Source organism: Serinus canaria, chromosome 1 (genome assembly GCF_022539315.1).
Source record: "Serinus canaria isolate serCan28SL12 chromosome 1, serCan2020, whole genome shotgun sequence".
Classification (NCBI taxonomy): Eukaryota; Metazoa; Chordata; class Aves; order Passeriformes; family Fringillidae; genus Serinus; species Serinus canaria.
In genome coordinates, this window is record NC_066313.1 from 34,664,968 (window position 1) to 34,684,177 (window position 19,210).

Genomic DNA, 19,210 nt, shown 5'->3' on the forward strand with positions numbered 1-19,210 from the left:
ACCTCCTACCCTTCCTTCAATACTTTATAACTGTGGCTGGAAGTCCTCAGCTACAGGTATTATCCTTCCTTTGCTAAACCACAGTTTGCAGCCTTTGGCCTGTGTGGCAGCTGTACCATAGATTTCTCCAAACTAACTCTCTTCCATGAAAGTTTTCATTCTGGAAACTGAACCTGAGGCTAAGTATAGTCCTCCTCCTCTCAGATTCCTATGTGTCTTAAAATATCCTCTAACACCAAGTTTATGAATAAGAAAATTGCAAGACAAAAAACCATTTAGTTTTATGCAATATTCTGTCATCAAAACTAAACCCCATTAATTTGGATACAATTCTGCTATGTAGCCTCTAAAGTGAAAGAAGCCCATCCAGACCATACTTCATAAAGTTGTAATACCTTGAAAAAAGCACAGTTAGTTCAGAAGGAAAACTCTCTTGTTAAGGCCTCAGTTTTAAAGGTCAGCTGTCTCACACCTGACTCTTTTCTCAGCTGGCTAAGATGTATTGCAAACATGTTGGATAAGATACCAGGATCTTCCAATGAAGAAAGAAGGGCTTATCTTTGTTCCTTTATTTGTACACCTCTTCATATTCAATTCTCAAAGAAATAAACACTCCTACCTCCAAAATTCTTCTCACATCTTCAAAACGTAAATTAGTCTTCCTGTAGCTAACTAGGACAAAGAGCAGATGTGGCCAACAAAATTAATTCAATAAATGCAATACTGTAAAGATGGAAGTTAAATCCAATGAGTACCTTTCAGAAAACAGCCTGCTCACTGTATTGAGGAAAAGCTTGCCACTATGCTACTTCTTGACCTTGAAATTTTAGGATGATGGAGAAATTTGCTTTTCTTTCAGTCTTCTGGTACATGGCAATAGGCTGTACACACACATGCCCTATTACATCCTATCATTACATCCTTAGAGATGATACATTACCATCTCCAAAAGCCAATGGACAAGAACTGAAAGGCTACAGAAAGTTTTCACCAATGCAAAATATCCCCTCATGTTTCAGAGCCAGCACCTTAACTTCCACCCCTGCTCCAGTAATCTCCCCACATAACCCAAGCTTCCAATGCATTTCCAGGCATCCTTTACAAAAGCCTCCATTCAAACAACAGCCTCTGTGTGTGCCTGGTGGAGGAATGGGAGAAGTTTACAGTGACAAACACTGAGTGACAGCACTTCTTTCCATGGCTTGAGGATTTTGATCTCTAGAACATGGGGCGAGACACCACGATTAAGGCTCTGTCTTTGCATGGCAAGGCTGATTTGTTTCTGAGGGCCTGTAACCAGGTGTGACAGCGGTGTCAAACATGGATGTGAGACATGTTCTTACTCAGTTCAATGCTGCACAACACCACATTTCAGGCAGGTGAGTGAAGCAGGTTTCTCAGATCTTGGTAAGGATCTGTGACTCTCTGGGAGAGACAAAACACATCTCGGTGAGTGTGCAGGTATATCGAACCCATTGTTCTGTCTGAGATGGATATCACGCAAGCAGAGTGCCATATTCCACCTCTATCTCCTACGCTGTGACTTACTCTTGTGCTGCTGCCCTTTCACATTGATCAAGGCCACCTGGCTGCACTCCAGGACTCAATTCAGCAAGCAGTGATCTTGAAAATATTTTGAATAGTAATGTAACAGGGCTGGCCAGTACTGGAGCAAAACCAGCCAAGTTATGGCATCTGAAATTGGCCTGAACAGTTTTCCTACTAGATCTTGTTTTAGCTAAAGTCAACTTTTTTACTCCCCCCACGCTATGGCAAATTTCCCAGGCAGATGTATTTTCTTTTCACCATATGACTTTACTCATTTTTCCATGTGGCGTGGTTTAACCTCAGACAGCAACCAAGGCCCACACAGCTGCTTGCTCACTCCCCCCATGGTGGGATGGGGGAGAGAATGAGAGGAGTAAAAGCAAGAAAACTCATAGGTTGAGACAAAGACAGTTTATTAGGACAGACAAGAGAAGAAATTATAATCATGGCGATAATAATAAAAATAATTAGAATATACAAAACAAGTGATGCACAATGCAATTGGCTCACACTTGCCAGCCAGTGCCCAGCCAGTTCCTGAGCAGTGGCTCCTGGCCAGCTTTCCTCATAGTTTATGCACTGAACACAGTGCCATATTCTATAGAATATCCCTATGATATTCTCTTCCCTATGATTAGCTGGGGTCAGCTGATCTGGCTGTGTCCCTCCCAACTCCTTATGCTTTCCAGCCTTCTCTGAAAGGCATAAGGAGTTGGGAGGGACACAGCCAGATCAGGCAGGGCATGGAAAGATGAAAACTACTGGTCTTAGCATAAAGACTACTTGGCAACAACTAAAACATCAGGGTGTGATCAACATTATTCTCATCCTAAATCCAAAACACAGCCCTGTACCAACTGTTACTATGAAAAGTGACTCTACTCCAGCTGAAACCAGGACACCACAGTAACACTTGCACTACATGGTAGTGTTGCACCTCATCTCAAATCTATTCTACAACTTCTCCCAGCACATTAACCTCCATGTCCTGTGCATGCAGGAATCTTTAGGACCGAACTGTCCCATGGGACCATTGTGTACACATGTCACTTTCCAGCTCTACGACATTCTCCTATTACACTAATATGTGCCTAGCACCAAAGTCACTCTAGCACAAATGACATTACTGCCTTTAAGGACCATCCATCAAGGTGATGAGGGAGGTGACAAGAGCCTTGGCAGCTACTGACAGCACAGGTACTTTTGGTGCTCCTACAAAAGTAAATATGAGAAGACTAATGCTTTACAAGGGAAGGCTTTTCAATTCACAAGAAAAACACAACGATAGCTTCCCAAAGGGGGAGGAATTTTTTCAGATACCTAAGACCTTGCTCTAATTCATGCTGCAACAACAAATGAAAGACTTGAGAATTAATGAAACCAATAATTAGAATATTTTTACATTATTTTGATTTGCAATCAGTAGTTGACCAATAGAACTAAAACAAGTCACAATCTTTTCATTACTCAGATAATTTTAGAGAGCTTTCTTCCAAAATTGAGTCCTTTTTCCAGTGATGCTTTTGTCTAGGTGTTGGTCTGATTCATTAAAATAAAAAAAAAAAAACTTTTACTTAGTGAGGTTGCTTACTTCTGAAAACTGGCAATTACCTTCTCTGCTCCTCATTCTATTAATACAATTTGCATGACTTAAAGTCTGTACTAGCGACAGGACTGTTCACATTGTTCTGAGATCAGCTATACCACTGATTGTTTTGTAGCTCTGCTGTGTGTGTCACTGCAGCCTGACTCACTGGTCCCATAAGTCTGCCTACAGGACAAAGTTCTCAGAGACATCAAGAAGGGTTGCACAGTCACATCTTACGCTCAAAATTATGTTTTCAATATGGTGAGTGCCTCAACTGTCTCCTGGCTTTCATTTTGAGTGCACAGTTCCAAATCTTGAGAGTTCCTTCCAAATCCTTTATCAGTGAGAAGTCCTCAGTTAAATTTAGACAGTCTCATTGAGACATTATACATGTTTAGCTAAACATGTAGCATAATGAGTTACCTGTGATGACTGGACACTGGTTGTAATAACATAGTCTTATGCCCTGTCCTCCTAAATCAGGAAGGCTGCAGACTACAAAGAAGAGAGTTTGCCATTGAAGTCTTTATGGATTTAACCTATCCTATATATTTATACACCTTTCTTCCCTGTCTTTTATCTAAGTTTTCTTCTCTCCATTCTACCTTTTGCTCTCCCTCCCAAGCATAACATATTCACAAGTCAGCTACTGGAACCTCAGTTTTAAATACCCTTACCATCTTTATGGTAATACATGTTACACCAAGCCAGTTAATCTACAAGGACAGATGGATGCATTTCAAGAGAAAATTTCCCTTTAAAATATTTAGATTAATGCCATATTTGTTCTCAAACAGAATGGGGTTGTGCTCAGTATGGTGAGTTGACAGTAATGTCAGGAAAATTAGAGCAGGAATGGGCATATGGTCTGAAGGTCACTCAAACTGGTTACACAGTCAAGTTTCCTTCTTCCAGGATACACTACTACAGAAGTGGAAAGAGAGAAAAAGGAAATTTTTGCAGTATTTTAATATCTGGGGCTTCTCATAGTGGAGAAAAATAATTTCTATAGAAGGTCCCTGTGAGTTAAAACACATTATTCTTCACATTCTGTAGACAGAAACATGCTGTGGCACAATGAGCACTGGCCTTGTTTTTCAAAGCTGTCGCGTCCCTGAAGCTCTTATTGCTTTAGCACTTCAAAAATTATGCCAAAAGTCACACACTGCAGTTGTGTAAGGTTTGACTTTAAAAGTCAGGTCTTGTGGTTGTCTTTTCTCACTTCTTCTTGTTACAAAATATCTTACAGAAGACAACAGCAAAATCACTTTCATTGTGATTTCACTCTGCTGAATTCCAAGGGTCTTGAAAAATCAAATCCCTGCTCCTTCAGAGTTTGATGGGTATAAAGCTATGAGGTCACTGCACTGTATACCTGAAGTCAGAGACATTACTGGGTTGTTTATCCCAACCACCTTTCACCCAGCACCTTCAGACGATTTTCTGAACCATTAATAAAAAAAGGCTGAGTTGCATACAATCAACTCAACTAAGAACACTGTAACACTGATGCAAATTGGCTTAACAGGATAAGGATTTCATTAATACCAGGTTTTTGGATTTTTTTTTTTTTAATTAGGTCAATAAGAAACATGATGAGAAATCAACGTGGATTGATGAGAAATCAACGAGTGGGAGAACAGAACAGCTTCATCAGACCACCAAATGGTCTATCCATAGTGGCACTGTTCTACATTTGAATATTTTGTAGTCACATTTCTGTAATTACCTCTTCTGCATTCACTGAGAAACAAATATCAGTTCCACCCTTCACCACAAGGACACTCGTAAGTCCTGCAATTTCAAACTAAAAAATCTGCCTAGTTTTATACAAAATGCACAGTGCTCTGAACACCTTCCATGTAACAAATAATATATTGCAGTAATTAAAACAAAATAAATTTTAAAAGAAGTCAGCTTTCTTAAAAGTGCTGATGATATTTAATAGGATTTGAGATCCACTAATACGACTTGTTTTCAAGCTCCGTAAATTTGGAAATGCTGTCATAAGTAGTTCTGCAGTGCCTTGTAAAAATAAAAAGGCAATTAGGAAGAAGTCTTTGCCAGTTAAGGGCTATAAAACGATGATGAGCAACAAGATGGCATAAAAATGAAATGTCTGATATTTTAGTTTGACCTGTGGCTTATTAATGCCCAAGTTCCTGAAATTAAGGAGTTATCACTCCTCTCCTCTTGAAGAGTCAGTGCTACAAATATCCTCCATCAGATTAAAAGAGGAGGAAAAAAAAGATGATGAGTTAATGCTTATGATCAAAAGGTTCCAAAATGATTACATCATCAGCCTTGAAATTTCCCTGAAACATACATATTTTGCTGATAGAGACAGGCTTTTTGACCAGATTGAACGTCTATGATTCTCAGTCCATTAAACCTCACAGAGTTTAATTCTCCTATTTTTCATCACCCTTTCCTTCCCTCCTGATCAGTTGTCTGAAAGACTAATTAGTGTCATTATTTACCGAGTTACTGAAAAACCCTGAAAACCAGTGAAAACCCAGGAGGTTGAAAACTATATATAAACCCTTTTCTCTTTATATTTATTTAAGGGAAATAGAGAAGCCTTTACAGAAAGGCAAGTGGACTCTTCATTTTCTAAGGTAGATGAATAAATTGATCATCCTTCCTTTCAACATTTCGTTTTACAGGACTTTAGTTTACAAGCAGAGGGGGGGAAATAGGAATTCAACTAATCATAGATCTGCAGTGAACTCCTAGTCACTCTGGACCTGCAAAATAGTTCTGCTTTCTTTAAAGAAAGTCTGTGTACGCCCTGCTTTCCCTCCTAACCTGCCTTTGCACCCTAAAAAGCTCCTTCTCTTTTCTTTAGCTGTGTACCTACCAGTTCAAAATCATTCTCCCTCCCCAATTCCATCATCAGCAAATCCTCTCCCAGATGGAATTCTAGGTGCTTTCTTGTGTCCTTAAATTTGTCCCAACTGCCACATCAAAATTAGCTTGGACAGATTTATTTCTAACTAGATCTCCCTCACTTACACTATAATCACACATCTTGCATGATTTAGGTATATATGGCCATGTATCAGCCAATGAGGAAACAGAGCAAAAGGCAGTTCTTGTCCCAGGAACCTTAAAAGGTTAGAAGATGAATGATGGGAAGGAAAAAGCATCACTTGTATTGTTTCAAAAGAGGGAGGAGAGATTTGGAGGACCATATTTAGACTGCATCTTGTACGACTGACCTGACAAAACATCACTGAGTGACCCAGAGTGCCTGTTAGCTCCACTGCCAGACCTGGGTTTCCCAGACAGCCAGGGAAGGGAAGCAAACACAACACCAAAGTCAAGCAGTCTTGATGCTGAATACTGAATTAGAAATCCTTCTGAAGGCTACACAGCAACTCCCTAGTGGAGCTGGGAATTAGCCAACTGCTGAAGTTCTAAATAATCAAGGAACTTTAGTCAAGGAACATTTTTTAGAGATAGATACTTACTATACTTGAAGACTCTTTCTCTCATGACAGTAAAGCTCATTCCACAGCTCAGCTCTTGCAAAGTGCAATAGTAAAACACAGTTTCTAAAAAACACAGAACCTCAACTTTAAAAAATACTTTTATAAATACATGCTCTGAAGGAAAACTTATTTATGCAATTTTTTTATAGCACTGCATTCTGTCATTGCTGCCTTTAGCCATGAAGGGCTATACTTTGCTTTTTGAATTCCCCAAGAGCAAATGCAGGGAGGCTCAACTATCATTTCCTTCACTAGTGCTGTACTTTCCTCTTTCACAAGCCAGAAGAAATGATTAGGCACCAGTATAGCCTTTTGGGCTTTAAGATAATGTAGTGACACTTGTTCTAAAAAGTCCTTATTTCATAGAAAAAGGAAAAAAATATACTCAAACTATGCAAAGCAGGGGGATTTAACTGGTTCCCTCTTTGTAACTTGTAATCTGATACAGAAACTGGAGAAAGCCCAACCTTCCAAAAGCTACATGGAACTTTCTAACACTGAAATGGAGCTACTATCCAGATGTGCAATTACTGCTATACTATCCAGCTCTGCACATCTCCAGAGTGTTTGACTCTAAAAGGCTCAGCAAAGGCACAATTCATCAGGCTGTACTGATTCACACTAAGGCCCCCCTACTCTAATATCTGGATTTATTTGTGGACACATGGAAGAATGATCACAGGGTAAGACCCTTCTGCTTTCGAGCTTTTCTATGTCAGTGCATCTCCTGAGTCTAAGGTGGTTTGTCTAATAAGAAATTCTTAGACTTCTTTTTAATGTACTTGCCCAGTCCCCACATAAACCTAATCCATTCCACACTCTTTGACAAGGAGTTCCATGTGTTTCTCACCTACTACATGAAGATTCATCACCTTATGTTTGCTCTGAAATCTTACTGACTGTGTTTGATGGCCAAAAACTCTGATACTGGCAGAAACTGTGAACAGTCAGGCTCCACCCACCTACTCTTTCAGCATTATGCATGATTTTGCAGACTGTGGCTATATTCCCCTGAGTTATATCTTTTTCAGACTGAAGAGTCCCTGCATAGTCAGTTATCCCATGTTTGGAAGCCTTTCCATGCTTTTGATCATCTTTGCCATTCCTTCCTGAACCCTGGCCGTGTCATGTCTGAGTGATGAAGACCAGACCTGCACACAGGACTGAAGTCCTGGTAGCACCACAGTAACACCCACCAGCTGCACAGTCATCTCCTTGGCTTTATTCTCTACTCTCCTCCTAATAATTTTTCTCTTTATTGCTGCTGAGCACTAAGCTGATGTCTTCATGGAAATAGTTATCATGACTCCAAAGTGTTATTCTTGGGCTGCCATGGTATCATCATTGCCAGCCATGTGTATTAGCTTGTCACCAAATATATTAAACACCAGCATGCACCCACATGCATATATCCACTGGTATTTTTAGACAGGTCTAAAAATACGTTTTCAAGTGCCATATATTTTACACATTTGAACAAGCGACAAGAACTTTTCAACAGACAGATTAATATGGCAGTCAAAAAATAATGGAATTAATTTCTATCCAAGACTGAAATTTTTACCATACCAAAACCACTACCAGTCACTTTGAACACATTCTTGGGCTTTTGCCTATTCCTATTTGGTGACAACTTAAACTTAAGCATGGGATCATTTCACCCTCTAATTAATACAGACATAACTTCACCATTACTCTTAAATATGCCAATAAATTACTCTATAATAACTGTAGAGAATCACAGAGGGCAGAAGAAATCTCAGGAGATAATCTAGTCCTGTTCTAAGCATGGTTAAAAAGTTCAGGCTGCTTATAGCCATGTTCTGTTGGGTTTTATGCATCTCCAAGGCTGGAACTGTAATGTTTAAGTTAAATCTTTAAGGTCCCTTCCAGCCCAAACCATTCCATGACTCTAGGATATAATCAGCAGGTCTGCTTGTGAAAGAGATATAAATAGCAATATTTTGTGCTGTTCCCATTAACTGCCACCTTTGGACAAAACTGCAAACCCATGTCAGTTTGATAAGAGGGACACAGCTGGTTAGGAGACAACTGCCTGCACAGCTGGTAGACATGTGGGGCAAGACACTGCCCTGCAATCAGCTTCAGACAGGCTGGGCAGGTTAAATACTGGCTTCTCTTAGCTGGGGCAGGGACGGGAGGAGAAGGGGAATGCTAAAGAAAAAAGCAGTTTGTGAAAGAGAATGGGAGTTTCCTTGCTAATTCACCCTCACTCTCAGCCTTGAAATATAAAGTAGAGATGGCTCAACCCCCATCCCTCCAACAGCAGCCTTGAGCCCTGTGATGCTGCTAATCACCAAGGCTTAGCTGACCTCAGAGGGATCATCAGGCATAACCTGGCCTTGCTCACAGCCAGGCTGTGGGAATGCCTGCATGGAAGGGGCTAAGTTGTTCCCAGAGGGAAAGCTGCACTGTGCTGGGTACAGCACTCGGAGTGAGCAGCGCTGACAGGCACCCCGGGTGGGAAATGCCTGTCCAGCCAAACTCTTGCCTGAACTGAACAGCTAGAAATAACAGTGGGGCTGCAAGTAAGAAACAAAAGCAGAAACAGGGTGCTAAGGGACTCCATTGATATCTAAAAATCATTTCCCCTGTGTTTTCAGCTGCCTGTCTCTTTCAGAGAACACACACAAATTCTTCTCTGAAAGCACCAGTTACACTGAAGCGTTACATAGGATAATGTGAGCAGAGCTCAGCTGGATCCTATTTCCTATATAAATTTTGCCAGTCAGCTGGGGATGATCCACTGGGAAGAAATGTACATTTTTTCCGAAGATCTAATCACATCTGAGGCTCCATTTCTTATAACCACTCTCAAAGGGCAATATCAATACCTTAGCAGGAGATCATATGAATGACTGACAAATGAAATGAGCCAGTAGATACTGTTTTCCTCCTTTTTCTTTTTGAAAGGTGATAAAACCTAATGCACACAAGTGTATCAGAAAATGTATCCAAAACATGGTTTCATTTCACCCTGATGTGAGCAATTCTGTTATTTCTTCTAACATTTGAATTAGACAAGTCATTCTTGAGAAGTTAAGCCAGACAACTGCCTGAATATAAACTACAACACACAATCTAGTCTGGGTAGTTTTCATTTATTCTTGATTCACAATTTCTTAAAAATACCTATATTTGTTGACTTAGCACTAGCTCTTCTGTTGACTTTTGTCAAAATGTGCTGTGGGGTTTTCTACGAGGTTGTCACCTCCATCTTTCAACTAATAATGTTATGAACATAATGAATATTAAATAGACACGTTTTTAAAAGACAGAAAGTCTGCTATTACTCAAGAAAATGTATTCCCAGCTTTGGACAGGAAAGGAAAGCTGAAAAATTTTACTATGCAATTCTAAAACTGATAACTATTCTCTAGAACACAGAACAAGTGGTTTAACATGATTTGGATCAAACAGCTCATCACAACACTGTAAGGAAATGACTTGGCACATCTTTATTTGAGAAAGTGATTTTGCCAATTCCTGTAAGTATAAACTATCATTAGATATCAGTTACCAGTCATGACCTGGCACATAACAGCACATCAATGCACCATCACAATCTCAGCAATACATAACAGCACAGAAATGATAAAATCCTGTTCAAGCAGACATGGCACATTCTGGTGCATATGGGCTGGGAAGTATGGGACACTTCTAAAGAAATACTTCTTAACAAATTTTTGGATTAAGGAATTGCCGTTTTTTTTTTGGAAATTGCACTGAGAAAGACTCATTTGCCACGCTTGTTAGTAACAGGGCACAATTAGCATAATCCCCTCAACCCATTAAAAAAGGAAAACATCAAATAACAGAAATTATAAAAATGTCTTTAATTAAAAATTTTGCTTTTTTCAAACCAGTCACAGCTAAGCTGAGGAGACACTCAGCTGACACAGTGTAAGTGAAATCCTTAAGGGAAAGCCCTGTGCCGTCAGGCTGGCACCAGTCACTTGGCAAAGCCCAGCAAAGCACCACAGCTTTGACTCTGAAATGTGCGTGGGTGTCTGTGGCGTTTTCCTTGAGGAAATGGCACTTACAGTGTGTTTAATGGATAAGGGAATATGTTAAATTTATGACAGGAGATAGTCCTTAAAGCTGCTTGTTGCAGTGAAGAGCACAAACTGCCCACTGATTTATTTTAATTTCATAGAACATGAGGAGGCTTTTTCGAGGCTGTAGGTGTACATGTTATCACTGACAGTACAGTAAAATCCTCACAGCAGACACTTGAGCAATACCCAAAATATCCAATAAGCTCTGAAACTCCTCTTCTCCTCCAAATCCCCCTTCCACACTGAAAGAAACTGTTGTCACCTCCACTGAGTGCCTTTTTCTCCAATACATATAAAAACACTAATAAGTTTATTTGGATCCACAGACTTTCCAGGCTCTCTCCCCAGCAGAGAAGCATTCTCTCTTATTCACGATCATGGTGTTCACTACCATGATCATTCTGATCATGATCAGAATTTTGGGTTTTATTAACATTTTTTCTTAAAAATCTTCTGATTCCAGGAAAGTCACAAAGCTAAGCAGTCATCCACTCATTATCAGCTTCTATATGCAGAATAGAAGAATTTACTTTCAAATTACTAAGAACACAGTGATGCTTTCTGTAAAGCATTGTCCAAATTTCACTCTCTGTAGATGGTCAAACATTTCCAATCAAACTGTGGTTTATCAAGGCTATTGGGATTATAAGAGACAAAAAAAAAATAAAATTTAAAATTTAAAAAACACACCCAAATGCTGAAAGTTTAGGGAGATGTGTGGGCATGTATATATAAATAAAATGCCATACTTCAGGCAAGTCATAGTTAAGTATTCCCACATGCCCATCTCTTTTCCCAATTTCCCTGCCAGAAACTGCACTCTGCCAAGATGTGAGTGTGTGTCTCCACAGGACAGAGTGAGACCATGGCATATTACAGCAAATATACCCTAAGCTGGGAATCCAGCCAAGAGTAGATAAAGAAGGCTGGAGACATACAAATCCTAAGAAGAAGTTGGGAGAGGATTTACAAGTGATATTTTTGGCTTTTGGACAGTATTCTTGACCACATGAATTCTTTAAGAATCAATTAGTATTTTTCTAGTATTTTTCTTTAAAAAGTTAAACTAATTTAAAAAAAAAAAACCAAGTGTTACATTTTATACTTTATTAATTTCCTAGGCAATTTTATTGTTCATATTTCTCAAGGGAAAACTTCCTTTAAAAAGTAGCCAGGAATATTATTTCTTCTCTTTGCTTTGACTTCCCTGCTTCTTTGTCACACCTGCTGAAGGCACTGCAAGCCTGGAAGACAACCTGTTTTTTTTCCCAGCTGTTTCAGCTGATCTAATGAGATATTACTTCTTCCTAGAATACCTTCCTCTCATGAAATATGATGTCATTATAACGTACTTTGGTTTTATCCGCTACAAATGTTACAAACTATATTAACGAGAGTCGTGGTATACTTTTTGAAACAAGCTCTGACACTTTGTCCCCACTTTGAGGAAAAAAAAGCCTTAAAGAAAGGGAAAGAGGAAGAACAGGAACATGCCAGAGCTGCAGAAATGGGGGTTATAATATCAGTGAAACAAAATACACACTGCACCCTGCCCATCAGCTGCTGCACTACAAATGCCAAAGGGCTATTTATTGCTGTCACAGCACAGTCTACTCCCTGGACCACAATGCAATCTCCTTTGCATTTTGGAAAGTGATTTCCAGGCTATGAATTCCCCCTTACAGTTTCTCCTCACAGCACTTTAGTTAATACTGAGATAATTCAGTCCTTTTTCTCAAAGAAATGCCACATTCAGCATGTAGCAGCCACCATTTCAAGTCTCCCTCAAAACTGGGATGCACTAGTAATTAATTTACTTTGCTCTGTCTTAAACTTTATAGTATATTATAGTTAAAGCATTTCTGCCTCACTACTTTTTGCAATTTAAGGACCTGATGAAAGGAAAAAAAAGGGTTTTAATTACAAATTAATTTAGTGGACTGCCACTCATAAAAGGATGCCTTTATATTAAAACATGGACTGCACTGGCAGTCTGACTCCATTCCCACTAGGAACTTGCCTCCAGCTCTGCACTCTGCACTGGGGTATCCAAACTTTGAGGCATAAGACCACGAGGTTCAAAGTTGAGTACAGAGCTGGAATTGGCATGTATATTTGTGTGTGGTTTATATAAAATGAGAAGCCATAAGTATTTTAAAACAAGCTCTTCTGTTCACAGCACATACCAAAATATCCATTTGGAGAAGCTGTGGAAACTTACTACTTGGACAGTTCTCATGAGATGATGCTTTCAGTGCAAGTTCTGAGGTTTGGTTTGATTTCTTTCTTTAAAGAAAGTCAACTTTTTTGAGGCTACCACATACACCTGAATCCTATTTTTGCATTTGATAACTGTACAAGTGGTTGGTGGCAGATTTTTATTATTAATATTTAATATATTATTATTTAATAATATTATTAATAACTTAAGGGGAAACTAAAATTTTTCAGCATGCATTTGATGCATCTGAGATATTATGCATATACTAAAGGACAGGACTGAGCAATAGAATGGAGTGGCACATGAATGCAAAGCTGAGTTGCAAGGGACTGTAGGGAACTGATGATGAAATTTGGGGTGTAGGATTTGCCTCCCACATACAAGACCAGCACTGATTTTAATGCATTTTGGAATGGAAAGGCACTTTGGAACAGGTAACTGCTGTTTCAAGGATGACTGAAGTTCAGGGTAAGGACATGCAGCTGACAAAAAGTGAAGTAAATATACTTAGAGAAAAAAGACTGCAATAAAGGAGATGGGATACCCTAACTAGAACTTCAAAGCTAATATTATGCCAACAAGCAGTTATATAATGTTTGTTGTGAAAACAGGAAACCTCATTTGACCATGCTATTTGATCACAATGACATTTGCAATGTTGTGGGAGCTTTAATCAACCCCCACAGAACTAAGTGCTGAACACAGCACAAATTCTGAGTGAGCGCTGGCCCCTCTCTGCCCTCCAATCCAAGCACCAGTAGGAATAAGCAGACAGGTAGGAGAGACCAAGGAATAAAGTGCAATTCAGTGACAGTTCAACTACCACCATTCCTGGTGCAAAAGAGAGCTACACTTTAAATCACACCAGAGCCCAAACCAACAAGACTGCCATTGAAAAGCAGCCCCACTTCTGTATCTCAGTGGAATGTTGGAAGTGGAGAGGGTGCAGGAAGCAAAGAACCAGATAAATGCCAGGTCCCAAAACTTGGATTTAATACAACAGGTAACCAAACAGAAGGCTGAAAGGTGCCATGTTCATTTTCTGTACATATTTGCACAAAAATGGGCAACAATTAAAATGTACACATCTTTCCTAGTAGTCGCTCTTGTGCTGAAATGAGGGAAAAGGCAAAAAAGAGAAAGGAAAAAACAAAAAACATGGGACAAAACTAACTTATGTAATCATCACAAAGTTGAGCTTCATTTTCAAAAAGAGTACAAAAAGAGCCCATGAAAGGTTGAAGCTGAAAACTCTACAGAATATTACAACCCCAAGGTTGTAATATAATTTCTGTATAGAAATTATTCTGAGAATCATGCAGGAGTTGGGAGCATGTAAAGATAAATGTTCCTTATGATCATAAAATTTATAAATATCTACAGTTCCTACACAAGTTTTTCCATTTTTTTTTAATGTTCTAAAGCTGGAATAGATTTTTCCTGATTAACTATGTCAATTTTTATGATCTGTTAGAAAAGGATCCCAAAAAGAACCATTTCAAATCTACTTTTACGATATTTTAACCAACTATTTTTAGTTAAAATGTGGTAACTCAAAATTCCAAACCTGAAATGTGTCTGGTTTTTTCCTTCTGTCCCCAAGGGAGAAGTAACAATAAACTGGGAACCAAACTAGACATTTGGCAGGGATTCTTCAGCAGAATTTGGATGGCATCTAAGAGAATCTATTGCCCTAGGGAAGAGCAGATATGCATGAAGAGCTGGTATTTTGATGTGAACTCTTGTATTTCTCTAGAAACCATGCTCACACAAAGGAAAATCCAGCCAAACTTTGTATATTCAGTGCTTGAAGCAGCTGAGCACCTCTGCACAGAAACTATGTAAGAATGAGTCTTTCCTAAGCAGACATTAACAGAAAAATGGTGAAACACAGGCAACTCCAGAAAGGCAACTTTCCCTCTTTAAGTAGGCAAGCACAGCACACAGTGATTACAGAACCAGTAATCACTGTGTGCTGTGCAGTCCACTCAAATACATGTCCTAGAGCTTTTCACTCTAATAACTCTATTTTCAAAGTAGAGAGCTTTTTGCCTTTTTTCCCCTACATTCATTCTGATTCTATCAGCTGGCACATGCTAATGTGCTCCACAGGCTTCACTCTTGTAGCTCCTCACAGGGCTGAAAATGTCTGAGGCATGACAAGAAATCCTGCAACGTTGTGTTACTGGATCAGTTCTTAACTACAGCAACATCCACACATCCAGTGCATAATGTATCAAAGGATAAACAGAAATTTACATTGAGTCATGTCATTTTCTATAATCATTTCAGGATTAAAAAGTGCCTGGGATACACAAAAGGGTGGAAGTTTACAAATACCAGGATGCACCAAGAAAGGACTTCTGTGTAGGGGAAAACTTCCTTCAATGTAGCCTTCTCACCCAAATATCTTTTTTCCCCTCTAGACATAAAACTCTTTACCTGTTCAAATTGGGTTTGACTCAAGTTACACTGGTTTTGGTACTAAGTCAGCTGGAGTTCAACTAATGCAAAACAATCCAGGTCTGGAGCCAAAAATTCAGATGTGTTCACCTTCAGCAATAGTTGTTTAATCAGAGGAAAAGGGCTTTCAACCCCTTTTAGTCAGTAAACTACATCTGTTCTCCTTTTTCTTCAGTCTCTTAATCCTGCCTTTTATTGAGATTTTTAAAGGAATAAATAAAATAAATAATGAACATTATTGGCAATGAACAATAAAATTAGTATTCCTTACAGTACTATGGCTAATCATACTGTTAAGGCATATTAACTTCCCAATAATGTAACCAGATCATTTTATTACTAATGTCAAATTATATTAAAAGGAAGCAACAATTAAATGTTTTTATCACTCAGTTCTGCTATCCTCCTCAGAAGTGTAAGATGCCCTGACAATACACAAATTGTTAGTCATAAAAATCTATCAGTGGAAAATAACACCTATCTCATCTCTGTCCTGCTCTTCCAAAACCACACACAGATTTTGCTGGAACAGCTGACAGCACCACGTCATTAACACCTTTACACCCTGCCAGGAATCTGATGGAATAACTAAACACAAAAAAATGTTACTGTGGAGTGGAAAAGGCCCAAATCAAACAGAGCTTGAGGTAATAGCAAAAGAGTTGACCAAATGTTCATCACCAGTGAGTAGGTATTTTTAAAGAAACTCAGTAGCAGTTACAGTGAACCTGGGACAACCCTGTCACTTCCTGTGGACAGACTTTATAGTCTGATTATTCCTTCTTGTCATCTTCTGTTCCACACATGACTTCAGTCAGAATCAAGGTCCACTGACAATACAGGAGATACTGACTGAGTGAGCCACTACTCCAACACATCTAAAACTGTCCTCAGCATTACTGAACCTAACTAAAATATTGCCTCTTTGCTAGATCTTGCACTTGATGAGAAGTTCCAGGTAAGCACAGGAATGCATAAGCTTGGGATGCTTCAGACATCCCATAAATCAGGAGCTGCAAGAGCAGGGTCATGCAGATACTCCTGACAAACTCTCTCAGACCAGAATATTCCGATCATTCTTCCTTCAGAGGCGCTTAAAAGGTATGTCATTTTCTTCTTCTGGTCAATGTGAGAAAAACCCTCAATCAGGCTCCAAAATCCCAAAGAACTACCCTACTTTTTGTTTGTTTTTCTTCTTAAAAACAAGTAATTTGGGGTGTGTACTATTTGCTGTCTCAGGTCTTACTCCACAGGGAATTAAACAAGATTCTTTTTTTAATTCACAGGGAATTAAACAAGATCCTTTAATACATTTGCCATGCTCTAAAAACTTGTTGTTTTTAACTGAAAAATGGTTTGTTTGTTCCTCCCTCATGAAACTTCCTGCTCCAAAGCTGCACCTTCCAGAAAAAGGACTGTGACAATATGTGACAAAATTCCCATCATGCCATGTCCCCTGTAAAATAAGGTTGCTTGTACCTGAATGACCCAGTTACCAGGCATAACCTCATCTGTCACAAAAAAAATGAAGCAAAGACATATATTTGCAGACGAAATCTAGAATTTGTTAGAGTGAAGCACATCAGTACTTCATAATCTGTCTGTTCTGGCTCTATCTGGACAGTTCCTGCACACATCACCACCTCCTGCTGCCACAATATTTAGTAACCAATGGGAGCTCTCAGATTTAATGGATGGTACTCAAGTGCTCTCATGGCATAGCCACAATAAATATCACGGTGCTCAGAACAAGCCTTGAAAATGTCTCTAGGAACATACACAACAACACAGAAGGATGGTGTCTCTACTAGGTAAAAATTATACAAATTACTGTGGACCACAGAACAGCTTCAGTGTTCTAAACAGGGTGCCACATCAATTTGTTCCAGCAACACACTGCAACATAACAGCAATGTTTCACTGCCTTAAGGCATGCAGTTCACCTCAACACCTCTGAGTGCTGTGTATTTGTTCTCCACAAAAACAGGCTGCACGGCTTCTGAAGCCTGTTATTCCTGCACCATCAATATCACTTTCTGTCTCACACCCTCAAGTTTGTATAGTGAATGAGACACATTGTCCTGATACACAGCCATGTCTTTTTTCACTGCTGTCAAGTTGTTGGATGTGAGGCATGGCCCATGGCCTCTCTTTTTCCCTTCAGAGGTGCCAGATGAAATGTCAACTCTAAAGTTAAACAAGCAGTAGTACTTGAGGCAGCAGCAAGGACAGAAGAGACACAAGGCTGATAGATGACAATGCTGAGGACAAACTACACAGTAAGTGGGACAAGAAAAAACCTTGAAAAAATTGTGTTGTAAAAACTAAGCCAACAATTACTTCAAAGCTAAAGGAAAAACAGGTGGCCACAGGTACCAAGAGAAGCAGAATAAAATAGGTATTTAGAGGGGATAGATAGGAACAAGATCAGCTTTTTGGTTCCTCATGCATCTCACAGCTCTGACCCACGAGTGAGACACTGCAGGACCCTCAACGTTACTGCAGGGTATAAACACCCAACCAGCTCAGCTTGAGAAAGCCACAGAGGAAGAGAAGCTGACTCAGCTCTGCACCACGGGGCTAAACCAACCTGCATGTGTGCCATCACCACAGATCAACCACTGCAAACGCATCCTAACGTGGGCACCCAAGTCCTGACTGTCCAACTAAGCCGTGTTCCGCAGCCGCAGGTTTCACAGTGCCACGGAACGTTCTGCTAATACAAGAGCTGCTGACTTAGGCAGCTCACACATCAGCACAAGGAAAGCAATTGCAAAATGACAAACCCATTTTTAGGAAGGTCTATGATAGCTATTCCCCTGTTCACAATACTCATGGAAAAATATGGAATGAAAAATCAAATTAGAAATGTTTACGTGGGAAAGATCACAACCAGTTGCCAATGAACTAAACTACCTATCTCTGAGGCAGTGGGATAGATATAGATATATAGACATATAGAGATTCTCTTTACAATCAATGAAGAGAAAAAGGCATGCTTGGAGCCTGGCTTGTCTTATCCTAAACTAGACATATAAACAGGTTATAGGTCTACAAAGGGAGCTAGGGGAATAATTTCAGGAGAAAACATGTGCTCCAAAGGCATCTGAAGGCACATTACAGCAATACCAGTGCCTGTGTGACTGTTTTCTGTGATGAACATGTAAGTTAAGCACTATACAGTTATTAACAGCACCACAACATGGGTGAGAAATAGGAGATCTCAGATTTGTACTGGAAAAGGATAGGGGTGCTTATATAATGGAAAGGACATTTGTGTTTTTATCCAGATCTGCTTCTGAGGGACACAGATTCTCAGCTGTTCTAAGCTCAGACAGCACCACTGAATGGAGCATGAAACAGAGGGTCTAGATTACCAGTTGGTTTGCAAAGGTCTCAGAGCTACTGGTTCTCTAGCTTCTTCCTCTCTTACCTACTTTTTCTGTCCTACACTTTCTATTATTTAAATAATTGATTTTAAAAAGCAAATAACAATACTGCCTGAAAATCTTCTAAGTATCAGGTCTTATGCAAAGCATTGTTTCTAGAATGACTGGCTTTCCCTAAAACTGCTTCTTTCAGCTTATTTTATTTGAAATCTAAAATTATACACACTGGGATATGGGCAATAAATGACTTCCCATCAACAGCAACTTCTCATCAGGAGCTGAAAATACTATTGCCCCTTTTCTCTTGACATGGAGTTGCTTTCCCAACCTACAAAACAAAGGATTCTATTACATTTTCCAAATATCAGTCAGAGACATTGTTAAGAGACTTGACCTGAAACAACCTGCAGAATTGGTTTGCCAGCAAT

General features: G+C 39.4%; 1 protein-coding gene across 4 annotated transcripts in view; it reads right to left on the minus strand.

Annotated features, from left to right (window-relative positions):
* NOX4 (NADPH oxidase 4) overlaps positions 1 to 19,210 on the minus strand; it is a 102,149-nt gene that overhangs the window by 38,155 nt on the left and 44,784 nt on the right. The window lies entirely within an intron of this gene.